We start from the raw sequence: 12,903 nt of genomic DNA, 5'->3' as shown, positions 1-12,903 counted from the left end.
TAGTTAAGCAGGTAAGTTGTGGAACAAAAGTAAATTAAAACAAGCTTTTGGTTCAGCATGGCATGCAAAAGTCTTGTGTTTGTTTGTTTGACCCAACCATCCTTCCTACTCGTTTGTCGCTCGTCATCTGACTTCTTCAGAGGCGAACGTCCTGTCTCACGCTTTACGTGGGTTTTATACAAATTATCGTGCATTACTTTCCATAGGTATAAATACAGCCTGAGCAGCTTAGGGCAAGAAACTGAACTCTGACCTTTTTGTTTACTGTATGTAGTATAGATTGTATATAATTAATGGATTTAGTAACCGTGATGTCACCCAATGGTTTGTGGTCTTCGGTGGTCTTTGGTTTTTTTTCAACCAGAAGTGACACGAGACTGTGGAGTTAAGCACAACCAAATGCTGAAGAAGACATTCAAAGCGACCAAAAAGGTTACAAATAACTTTCATGAACTGAAAACACACTGAAAGGGTTAAAGTTTAAATACAAAAATAACGCCCAGACCGGACAGCATCATGGTAGAGACCTGTCAATCACTGTGTAGCCCCGCCCTAAAGCATCCCCTGCTTTATGGTCTGTTTGACTCTAAATGGACCATAATGTACTAAATGAACATCATGCTGTATTGAAGAAGACTTGAAACTAGAGATTGAGACCATAAACTCATGTTTACAATGTTTACTGAGGTAATAAATCAAGAGAGAAGTAGAGTCATTTTCTCATAGACTTCTATACAACCAGAGGAGTCGCCCCCTGGTGGACACTAGAGAGAATGCAGCCTTGTACATTGTTACATAATCTCCTGGATGAAAAATAAGCAAAACATTTGTTTGTCTTGGGAAAATCCACATTTCTAATGGTAGTAAAATCAGGACCCTTGATTTTAAAACCATCAAGGAGACTTCAACACAGAGAAAAATGTCACACTTTATGGTTTCTGTCTAAATCTTCCTTGTGTTTTAAATGAAAGACAATCATCTGCCAGGAATCAGAAACCTCTCAACACTCAGACCAACGTCATACATGGATGGTTTTCACCAAACACACAGCAGCCAATGTTATGACTGATAAAGGGAATTTGGTCCAAAAACCAGTCTGTGTTTCTGATGGAAGCACCCAGTGATGAGTCTTCAACAAAGGCTGAAGGGTATGACGGGAAATATCTTCACCACTAATGAGTCCTCGTGGCAATAATGACCCACGTCCAGGCTCTCATGTGAGATGTGGGTGAAAGCATATTGCCGAGACGTGTGGGTGCTTTTACACGTTTCTCCAAATTGAAGCTCCTCAGCTTCCAAACCCACAGAAGGGCCTGGAGTTAGATTTTTTTCTTTTTTCATGCCACGAGAACACATTTGTGGTCGTAATATTTCCTTTACGACTCTTTAGTGAAATCCCTCGCCTGTAAGAACATCTGTGGTTGTTTAGGAGGGGATACCTGAAGAGCTGCTGCTGCCTGTTACAGACAGGAGGAGGTTTGACAGAGAATCACATCAGTGTTGATCCAAGAAACAAGAGGCAATACAGCAGAAAGTGGACACACCCAGCACGTAATTAGGTGCAGAAAGCTGTAGCTGCAAAAGTACTGTTCTGTACTGATCACTGATTTAACACCAAAAAAAAAGAACTTTGGTGGTCCGATGAAAGTATTTGTACTGAACTATGTAATGTATCCTTAGTTTAAAAATTGAAGAGGTAAAATGAATGCCCTGGTCTCACTCCCAGGGCGTCAAATACCAAGGCTTGGTCAGTGGTCCCCAGCGTCTTGATACAGAAGCTCAAGGCACCTATTAGTGTGTGTATGAGACGCACCGGGCTTTAAACTAACTCCAACGTAAACCCATCTGTGTTTCTTACCCTAACTCAGTGATTTTCTTGCCTAAACCTAACCGCCACCATGTTATAATGTTTAGTACATGTTAGGTTAACCACGACCCTTTCCCAACATTATGTGTTACAATGTAAACCGCGACTATTTATCAATGTTAATCATGTGTAACAATGTTAAACACAACCGTTTCACAATGTTAACCACGTGTTACAACATTGACCGCTTGTTGCAACGTTTGCAACCGTTTCACAATGTTAACCACGATAGCGTCTCAACGTTAACCATGTGTAACAATGTTAACAACTGTTTCAAGAAGTTTACCAATTGTTACAATATAACCGCGACTATTTATCAATGTTAACCACGTGTAACAACGTTAAACGCGAAAGTTTCACAATGTTAACCATGACAGTTGTTCAACGTATACCATGTGTAACAACGTTAACCGCTTGTTACAACATTTACAACAACCGTTTCACAATGTTAAGCACGTGTTATCTTTTTCGTTGGATACGACATAAAAGGCTGCCATCGGTGCCGTAATAGTGACAACGGGCCCAATCACCAAAATATGATGAGTAGGGATGAGATCACGTTGACTGTTTAATTTCACTTCAAGGAACTATTGAACATTTTGGGAAAAACACGTATTTGCTTCCTTTCTGAGAGTTGGAAAGAAGATTGTTATCACTTGCACGTCATGTGCATTAAGTTTGGAGCTGGAGTCAGGACATGTTTAACCTAGCTTAGCATAACGACTGGAAACAGGGGAAACACAGCTAGCCCGGCTCTCTTATTAGTTTTATCCTGTGTTTTCTTTCAGGGATTCTTGCCGTCTAAAAGCATCCTAATGCAGTCACATAAACTCCTGCCTGACTCACATTATTGCCTTAATTGCATTAGCGTTGTATCTTGTGACTGCATATAAAGCTGGGAGCTGAAAGATGCTCTGGATTACAGCATCAGGTAAACACGCTTCAAATGCAACCCAGTACGCACTGTCAGGTCCGAAGCACGTCAGGGAAAACGCCGGCGAAACAACGGCACGGCAGCTTGACGCACATTTTTCTCAGATAATGCGCGCTCGCTGCAGGTATTTGAGTGTGCTGGCAGTCCGTGGCCGGCTGGCGCTGGCAGGTGGAGGGCGACACAGACGGGCTGTTGAGAGGCCGCAGGTGTTGGAGACGGGGGAGTTGGAAGGCGGAGGGGCCCGTGTTAAAGTTAAACAAGCCCCAATGTGCTGGAAGGACGAAGGTAAGTTTCCAAGGACTTTACACAGGTAGGCCTTTGTTTGGCTCCTCAGACTGTAAGGAAATGTAGATGTCTGTATGTAAAGGCTAACATGAACAGGCACAGACACACAGGAAAAGGAGGGCTCCGCTGTTGTATATACGAATTCAATGGCTCAATGAAGCCTTTGATTTGTTCAACTTTCTTTAACACCGAACCTAAAACGTATGTTTAAAGTATAGAACACACCGTGCTGTCTGCAGAATACCCTGCAGCACAATTCGATTTTCTTTCTCGATTTGTATGATCAGTTTGTGTCAAACACATAACTATGTTACATTAATATATACACCAGTTATGCCATTAGGAAAACGAGAATATGGGCCATTTCACACAGCAAAGGCTGTTAAATAGGAGTATCTATTGTTTAGGCCATCGTCTGTAAACATAACTTAATGCATCAGGATCTTGCAGAGAGGGGAAACCTGCATCTCAAATGTAAACAGCTAACTGTGTCTAAGAAGCTGTGTACTTTATGATCATTTGCAAATATTTTAGTGTTTGTAAGACACTGATTATACAAATGGAAAAGTACTATGTAGTAGCTAGAGGGGTAGTTTGAGATGTTTCTAGGTGCCTTTCTACAGTCGAAAAGAGTATTCTGTTAAAGTATAGAACTAGTGAACTATAATGAAAAACATCCTTAAAAACACTCTGATGAAGTTCTTCGACTCTGCTGGTTTAGAGCTTTCATACTGGTCCTTAAACCTAAATGTATAGAAACACACTGAGTGTGTGGCTTCAGACTTCTACAAATGCATACGTGCACATGTTTACATACTTTAATAAGAGTATTCATACATAGACACATATTGAAGCATTCTAATGCATTGACAAACGCACACTGCACTGATCTTGTGTCCTTTTGGCCTGAACCTAAAATCACCTGATGAGGAAAAATAAAATGTGTAATGGAAATTCTCATTGAAAGCAGAAAACACAAATCCACTAAAATATTCAAGTTTTTCAGACAAAACTCGAGGGAAACACTCTCAGCTGCAATGTCTGAATCAGCAAATGTCGGGGGGGAGCTGAATGATTCTTGGAGGCGTTCACACGCATATACCACTTACACACACACACACACACACACACACACACACGCACAGACACAGACGCACAGACACAGACGTAGACGGAGCTTCTAGGAAAGGGTTCATAGAACGTCCCGTGTCCTCAGGTCCAGTTAGGCAGCCTTGTTAAAATAAGCAAACAGCTCGTCTCGCCCTGTTTGCAAGTCTGGCTTTCTCTGGCACTAAATATTGGTGACAGGTGTCTTAAGGCAGGCGCAGCAGCACCTGGACTTCATTATCCAACCAGACGCAGCTGGAGCCCGGCCAGCTGCCAAACACACACACAGACACACACACACACACACACACACACACAGAGGAGACGGACACTCAGTCAGACGCAGCTGCACATGTGTATACACTCAGCCAGTGGCGTGACTGAGTGCACACACTCACACACACACACACACATGTTGGCCACCGTGCACGCTCATGCTCATGTGCATGTACAGATATGCAAAAGGCCTCGCGTGGTCTCCTAAATAATTACGTACAAAGAAACTGCGTTGTCAAAACGTACGTTCTCTCGGATTGCGTTACAGGACTGTCACTCAGAATTCCGACGTTTGTGTCAAAACTCAACGCTGACTGACTTTAGTTTGCGTCTGTAACTTAAATAATGGAACTAGTTTACTTATTTTAAGCCAAACTGTGATGTTTTACTAAAACGTAATTGAGAATGCAGTTTATTTGTAGGCCTATGGGAACGCCATTTTTGAAGTAGACAAGATTGCATGAATGAACACACTGAACACTTTCTCTTACTCAAAGAGACTCACTCTTCATGTCTGCTGCTGACGCACATTTTTCCAACCATGCTTGAGAGGACCATCATTGACACAATCTCCCCTAACCCAAAGTAGACTGAAGTTCTTGACAGTACGACTAACCAAACCTTCATGCTTCATATTGTTCAGCTGCCACCCCACTTCATGCATCATCGAAACACACACATTCAGTTGTGTAACACCTGCATGGTGTAAAAAGAAAGTACATAGGCTAAGTGCCACAGAATAATCTGTGAATGTTGACCAAAACTTTCAAAATCATAATAGTTTTTTTTTTGATTTTAAATTAGAAGAAAACCCCAAAAACGAATTTCATTGACATTTGATGAAAGATGGAAAAGTTGCAGCTTGTTTGACCTGCTGTCTCTGTTGTTGGAATAAAACCAACTGTTGGGTTTAGGCAACAAAACTAAGAAAGTTGAAGGTTGAAAGTCCTGTTTGTTGGACCCACCAATAGTCATCGTTTTGCATATTATAAAGTACGTCACTTGCTCTGACTGTTGCTTAGTCACGTGGATGCATTTTATCTGTGTCCACCAGGAATAAGGATCCTAATTGACTTTCCATTGGCATTATTTTCGTCCTCAGCAACACGAAAAAAGTGACAGTTTGTGTCCCTGTACAGAAAACCAAAAGATTTAATTTGGTGACTATTTCACTGGGCTGAAGTATGAAGAGTGTTTGAGAACAGTCTGAAGAAACACGCCCCTAACCTCTCTCCGGCTCACACACACAACTAGAACCGGCCCGTTGCCTCTTCCTCGTGCAGACGCGGTCTTCCTCCTTCCTCCTCCCCTTTGCTGTCGTTTCCCAGCCGGCCGGGCACAGAGGACAAAAGTAAACACAGTCCCCCTCATCCTCCCCGTCTCTCCCCTCCCCTCACCCCTGTGCCTTCCCCACCCTGAAGGCCCCCTGGGGCCCCTCGCCTCGCCGTCTTGTTTTTGTAGCGCTGGCAGCCTCAGCAGACAGACAGACAGCAGTAGTCTGTCCCCTGGGAGGCTGGACTGGAGCAGTGAGACCGATATATCAGACCGGTACAGGACGTTTATTATCTAATACAGGATATCAGCCAGCCACCATTGACCACCTGTAATATGAACATCATGCAATTTAAATGAAAATGTCTCGCAGGTTTAAAATAGAGCTAAAATTATAAACCAACAGCGTCCCGGCCCGTCGTTGGGCTCGCCAACAGGTGCTCCTTATTGCCCAATCACAGGTCCGTCCGGACCAAATGTCCCCCAGTGTCGGTTTCACCGGACTGGAATCCCGTTAACACAATTTCATCCGCATACATGAACATGTTTGTTTACATATGTCCTTTAGAGGACCTCCATCTTAGGTTTTGGAAAAACATCATGGTTGGGCTTAAAATAACTACGTACTGTTAGGTTTAGGTAACAAAATGAACGTTAGGCAGCAAAACCACGTAATTAGGTCGATGAAAACTTTCACAAATGTTCGGTTTGGCAACAAAACCTCAACGCGGAGTCAGTGTGGATGAATGTCCTGTGTTTGTTGGACCCGCCCACCATAAGTGGTCTTTTTGGACATTAAATACTACGTCACTACCTCTGATTGTTGCTTAGTCACGTGGATGGATTCAATTTGTGTTTCCACCACAAAAATAATGAATTACTAATTGACTTTCCATTGGTGTTATTTTTGTCCTGAACGACACGAGAAAAAAAAAATGGATGTCTGCTTGTCAGCGGGCAGACTCATCCCTTCTGCTCCATGAGCCAAACTGTCTTCTCCTTCCTCAGTGGCCGTCTCCTCTCAAGTACACATGCAAAGTGGAAAATGGATCGAGGCTGTCCTCGGCCTCTTGTATACAAAAAAAGATCAAGAGAGCCAACAGACAGACAGCTGGGCAGACAGACTAAAGAGATGGGGGAGGGAGGATGAAGGATATGAGACGGAGAAAGACTCAGAGGACGAGGAAGCGAGGCAGTCTGAGAAGTTGAGGAGAGGTCAGCGGGGCAAACAGAGGCCAGGGTGGACGGCTCGCACTTGAACTCTTTGACATATTTATTGACTCGCTCTTCCCAGGAAAACTCAAACTCAGTTCATCTGTGTTACATTCACTCGCAACAAGCTCGAAAGGACTCCGGAGCAGGTTCTCCTGAAGGCAAGAGAGCCGGTTAGTGGTTACTTCTGACCACCAGACTTCTCGGAGGAAGTCTGTGAAGTTGGTAAAGCTGCCACTCCAAAGAAATACAGATTCTTATTTATCTACAAACTACACAAGGACTGCTGCCTTCTCATACAGTATCAAATACTCATGTTCAAGACGTAACAGGTGAAGAGCGCCACCTGCATAAAACTTCTCCAAAGAGAAATACTACATCTGTATCGCAGTGTCACCATCCTCTAGACAAAAAACATTGTATTTAACTTTATTTAGTCAAAACAAGTGTTTGGAACATACTGCACCATCTTTGAATGTTATCAGCCAATTGAACGGCCGTCATTGGTGGTCATCAACCTTGTGAATGTGGGCTAGAAGGGGCCTGCTACACCTACTAGCGGTTTCAGAATACTGTTATCATCTATTTACATGGTTGAAGACGACAACCTAGTGGTTGTAGTAGTTATGACGGGAGTTTGACAACTGGGCGACCCAGTGCATCAGAATGAGAACGCATTGGAGATGCAGTTCAGCCCGTCTGAAGCATTAGAAAGGAGGTGATAACAACTGATAAGGCCCATTCAATCAGCTGATAACATTTGAAGTGGGTGCATACTGTGGGAACAAATATACAGAGGGGAGGTGGATTAGGCTGCAGGATTGGTTTGAGAAGTTTCTGTTGATGTTTTGATTTTCTTGTTTTTTTCCGGCATTAATCTGAATACAAACCGACCACAGACATTTCCTGCAGGTAGAAACTTAAGTCTACGAGGTGCAACGGTAACATCGTGACATTAGTGACAAACTGAGATGGAGGTTCAGTCACATTCATTCCTCTGTTTGTGAAGGAGTTTCAGGATTTAACTCGATGTCATGAAAGGTGTTGCCCTGAAGTCTGCAGCCGGCGGTCTTAGAACTGAGACACTGAGAATGATGCTTCTGCATGATTCCATGACAAGATCTGAGACACAAGTATAAGATGATACACACCAAGTCTTTGACCCAAATACAATGCATGCTGGGAACATTCCTTCAAATGAACGCATGATTATGAGTTCATTTGAATGTGTAAACCTTAAGTTGACTTGACATGAAACTGACATCTAGGTTACTACCGTCCGTTACTTTAACACCATTTAAATGGCCGTTTTCCGTCCTATTTCTATCAGTGCTGGTTGCATAAGTATTAGCAACAGTTCTCAGTGTGAAGATTCAAAAGCCGCCACAAATTGCAGCCTTCAAGGCAACCGTTAAGTTGAATCAGCACCTTTGTAGAACCATCTTTAAAGATGAATGAAGGTTGAATTTATTGCAGGATTGGACTCCATCAGTTTTAGCTAGGTGTACCTAATAAACTGGCAACTTAGTACAGTTCTTTCAAATGCAAACGTCTTACAAACTTTCAATCAAATCTTGACGTCAATATATTTTCAACCTGCGAATCTCCAAATCAGAGCCTGAGCTTCTACCACAAGCTCATCATCTGAAAGGACATCTGAAAGGATATCCTGTAATTCTCTGCAAAAATACAGACTCCACAGTTTGACAAGTAGCACTGGCACAAATGTTAGCCTTCACCTCACCAGTTAACACACACACATCTCCTAACAGCTGACAGGTTTCAAGACAGACGCTGGCCTCTCCAGGCACACACACACACACACACACACATGCATGCATGCACAAAAACACACACACTCCCCAAAGCCAGTCAGCATTATTTAGTGACTTTGTTTTGGTCTGGTGCAAAACACAAGTCTCATTTGCTCTAGTGTACCTCATAAATACACACACACACACACACACACACACACACACACACACACACACACACAGAGCAGATGCAAACCACAACAGCACATGCCAACACACACCATGAGCACACAGAAAACACACAGCTAAGCACACAAACTCAGATATTTACCCACTCACCTCGCCTGCAGCAGTCCAAGGGCTCCTCGGTCTGTGTTGAGGATGCCGCTCACTGTGTGAGTATGTGTACGTGTGTTTGACTGTGAGTGTGTGTGTATGTGTGTGTGTGTTAGCGTGCCAGCGACAGCGGTGGTGTGTTGTGGTGTGTTGGTGAGTGCTGCTGTCGCTGTGGAGTGAAGAGGGAGAGACAGACAGAGGGAGGAAGAAAGAAGGGGAAGGGAAGGGAGGGAGGTAAGGTGTGCTCTCCCTGCATCCCTTCTCCTCCTCCTCCTCCTCCTCTCCGGTCAGCAGGAGCAGCAGAGGGAGAACTGTGGGAGGATCACAAAAGCGACCCGTGCTCTGCTTTCTTTCTCTCTCACCGTTTGTTTTCTCTAAATCAGAGTTTATTAGCATCTCAACTCTACTGAAGCACAAATGAAAACTCTACCTTCCTCCCGTCTGCCTCATCTTTGCTCATGAATCTGCTGTTGGGGTGAAGAGCTATGCTCTTGAGTGGACCGCCGTCTTTCCCACAGTGCTCTGCTCCCAGGGGAGGTGGTGTCCTCCACCTCACTGAGCTCCGATATCAGTGTCCGCAACAAGCTTTCTCACTAATTTTTCTTCCCATTTTTCTCACGCCTAATTCCGTAATTCTTTCTAAAACAGACGTTTTTCCTTTATTGTTGTTATGTTGTTCATAAACTCACTCTGGAGAATTATGTATCTATTATACGATCAAATCTGATTAATGTGTTGTGTGTACACAACTTTTTTCTGAATGAGGATCCATAAAGATTGTTGTTTTTCATGCACAACGATCATTTTGGTTGAAAGTAGAGTACAGATCTCCAGCAAGCGTGTCTCCGTCTCCCCTCTCAAACAAAGAAAAGTTAAAACTCCTTCAGTTGTCCCAGTTCGTGTCTAACTTCAGTGGATCATAGCATGACTGGCATAGGATTAATATGCAGATGCTGTGGTGCAGAAACAGACTATAGCTTTTAGTATCGCCGAAATACCAGAAATGCCTTTTTTTTTTGTGAGGCAGCTGTTGACAGGCAGAACTGTTGGTTTTGTTGCTTAAAACTAACTGTTGGTTTTGCAAACAAAAGCATGAAACCAACAGATAGCATGTCTTGACTATTTCATGAACTGCAGTGAGACTGTTTTGAAATGTGACATTAAGTGGACACATGACTACTTTGTGTTTTTTGTAAATACACACTCCTCCAGTGCGTTGAAGCATGATCTGCTTTTTTCCTTTTTTCAGGTGAAATGCTCCTTTAAGTGACGGTGAACCAGGGATTCCTCCTCCTCCGGAACACGCTGGGAAACACAGAGGACAGCCAAAACCAGATGGGGAGGAACGTCGATTCAGACGGAGGAATGAGAGGCAGAGGAGGGACGAGTGAATGATGAGAGGAGGACGAGCAGACGTCTGAGGACCACCGTGTCTGCCCACCATGTCGTCTTCCCCTCTGTTTCCTCATCTGTCTGTCTCCCTCCCTCCCGCTTTATTACAGTTTCTCCTTTTTCTCTATCATGTTTTTTCTCCATCTTCGTCTGCTGTTATTTCTCACACCTCCCTCTCTTCCTCTCAGTATGTTTCTTTCTGTTTCCACAGCTGTCTCTTTGCAGCTTTGCACTTGTTACTTTCTCGATCTCTTTGTTTAATTCATGTGCACTGCTCAGTTTGGATTCCTGCAGATTTTGTTGTTGTTTTTTTTTTCGTTTTAAAATGTTTCATAGAACAGTTATAATCCTTAATTTGGCAACATTTGTGGTGACTTTTGCTGTAAAAAGAGATCTACGGAGGACGAGGTGGCCGAGTGGTTAAGGCGATGGACTGCTAATCCATTGTGCTCTGCACGCGTGGGTTCGAATCCCATCCTCGTCGTAGTCCACTTCACTTTAGTCTGCCATACCTACGTGGTATAAAACGCTCCATTGTCATTGGAAGAATGGGCTCAGATGTGACCATTGTTCCAGCCATATAATCCCTGAAAATCACATGTCTTCAACAAAGTTTCCAGAACACTGAACCCCTGAAAAACAGGAAAATTACAGAATATCTATTTTGTCCACTAAATTGGTAAACAACAGTGATGGCAATGAACAAGTCATCATGTGAGAGCACTCAAGTTCAGTCTGCAGATGCAACTGTTGGTTTCTTCCTATTGTGTTCATGAATCTAGTCTTTTTTTCCTCAACCAGTCACAAGCACAGAAGAAACCAAATTCATCTGGAGAATGTGGGCATCGATCCCACTACCTCTCGCATGCTAAGCAAGCGCTCTACCATTTGAGCTAATTCCCCTCTGCAAAAAGCATGTGGGTAGAATCGGCGTAGCTCGTCTCCTCCTCCCCTCTACATAACGCTTTTCTACACTTTCCAGGCCTAGGTAGACAGTTTTGGAGGTGACTTCGATCCGACTTTTGCTGTAAAAAGAGATCATTGGAGGATGAGGTGGCCGAGTGGTTAAGGCGATGGACTGCTAATCCATTGTGCTCTGCACGCGTGGGTTCGAATCCCATCCTCGTCGCAGTCCACTTCACTTTAGTCTGCCATACCTACGTGGTATAAGACGCTCCATTGTCATTGGAACAATGGGCTCAGATGTGACCATTGTTCCAGCCATATAATCCCTGAAAGTCACATGTCTTCACCAAAGTTTCCAGAACACTGAACCCCTGAAAAACAAGAAAATTACAGAATATCTATTTTGTCCACTATTAAATTGGTAAACAACAGTGATGGCAATGAACAAGTCGTCATGTGAGAGCACTCAAGTTCAGTCTGCGGATGCAACTGTTGGTTTCTTCCCATTGGGTTCATAAATCTAGTCTTTTTTTTCTCAACCAGTCACAAGCACAGAAGAAACCAAATTCATCTGGAGAATGTGGGCATCGATCCCACTACCTCTCGCATGCTAAGCAAGCGCTCTACCATTTGAGCTAATTCCCCTCTGCAAAAAGCATGTGGGTAGAATCGGCGTAGCTCGTCTCCTCCTCCCCTCTACATAACGCTTTTCTACACTTTCCAGGCCTATGTAGACAGTTTTGGAGTTGACTTCGATCCGACTTTTGCTGTAAAAAGAGATCTACGGAGGACGAGGTGGCCGAGTGGTTAAGGCGATGGACTGCTAATCCATTGTGCTCTGCACGCGTGGGTTCGAATCCCATCCTCGTCGTAGTCCACTTCACTTTAGTCTGCCATACCTACGTGGTATAAAACGCTCCATTGTCATTGGAACAATGGGCTCAGATGTGACCATTGTTCCAGCCATATAATCCCTGAAAATCACATGTCTTCAACAAAGTTTCCAGAACACTGAACCCCTGAAAAACATGAAAATTACAGAATATCTATTTTGTCCACTAAATTGGTAAACAACAGTGATGGCAATGAACAAGTCATCATGTGAGAGCACTCAAGTTCAGTCTGCGGATGCAACTGTTGGTTTCTTCCTATTGTGTTCATGAATCTAGTCTTTTTTTCCTCAACCAGTCACAAGCACAGAAGAAACCAAATTCATCTGGAGAATGTGGGCATCGATCCCACTACCTCTCGCATGCTAAGCAAGCGCTCTACCATTTGAGCTAATTCCCCTCTGCAAAAGGCATGTGGGTAGAATCGGCGTAGCTCGTCTCCTCCTCCCCTCTACATAACGCTTTTCTACACTTTCCAGGCCTAGGTAGACAGTTTTGGAGGTGACTTCGATCCGACTTTTGCTGTAAAAAGAGATCATTGGAGGATGAGGTGGCCGAGTGGTTAAGGCGATGGACTGCTAATCCATTGTGCTCTGCACGCGTGGGTTCGAATCCCATCCTCGTCGCAGTCCACTTCACTTTAGTCTGCCATACCTACGTGGTATAAGACGC

The 12,903-nt window shown here is 43.7% G+C and overlaps 4 non-coding genes across 4 annotated transcripts; all 4 read left to right on the top strand.

The window, feature by feature from the left end:
• The first annotated feature begins 10,837 nt into the window (after positions 1-10,837).
• On the top strand, positions 10,838-10,919 carry trnas-gcu (transfer RNA serine (anticodon GCU)). Its single transcript has one exon. It is a non-coding gene; the product is annotated as a tRNA-Ser (tRNA).
• Positions 10,920-11,482: 563 nt separating this feature from the next.
• Positions 11,483-11,564, top strand: trnas-gcu (transfer RNA serine (anticodon GCU)). The gene has a single exon. It is a non-coding gene; the product is annotated as a tRNA-Ser (tRNA).
• A 566-nt stretch (positions 11,565-12,130) lies between these two features.
• trnas-gcu (transfer RNA serine (anticodon GCU)) lies at positions 12,131-12,212 on the top strand. The gene has a single exon. It is a non-coding gene; the product is annotated as a tRNA-Ser (tRNA).
• Positions 12,213-12,775: 563 nt separating this feature from the next.
• trnas-gcu (transfer RNA serine (anticodon GCU)) lies at positions 12,776-12,857 on the top strand. Its single transcript has one exon. It is a non-coding gene; the product is annotated as a tRNA-Ser (tRNA).
• Positions 12,858-12,903: the final 46 nt, after the last annotated feature.

This window comes from Anarhichas minor, unplaced genomic scaffold, assembly GCF_050575085.1.
Source record: "Anarhichas minor isolate MPS153535 unplaced genomic scaffold, ASM5057508v1 ptg000068l, whole genome shotgun sequence".
NCBI lineage: Eukaryota > Metazoa > Chordata > Actinopteri > Perciformes > Anarhichadidae > Anarhichas > Anarhichas minor.
This window is presented reverse-complemented; position numbering and strand designations above follow the sequence as displayed.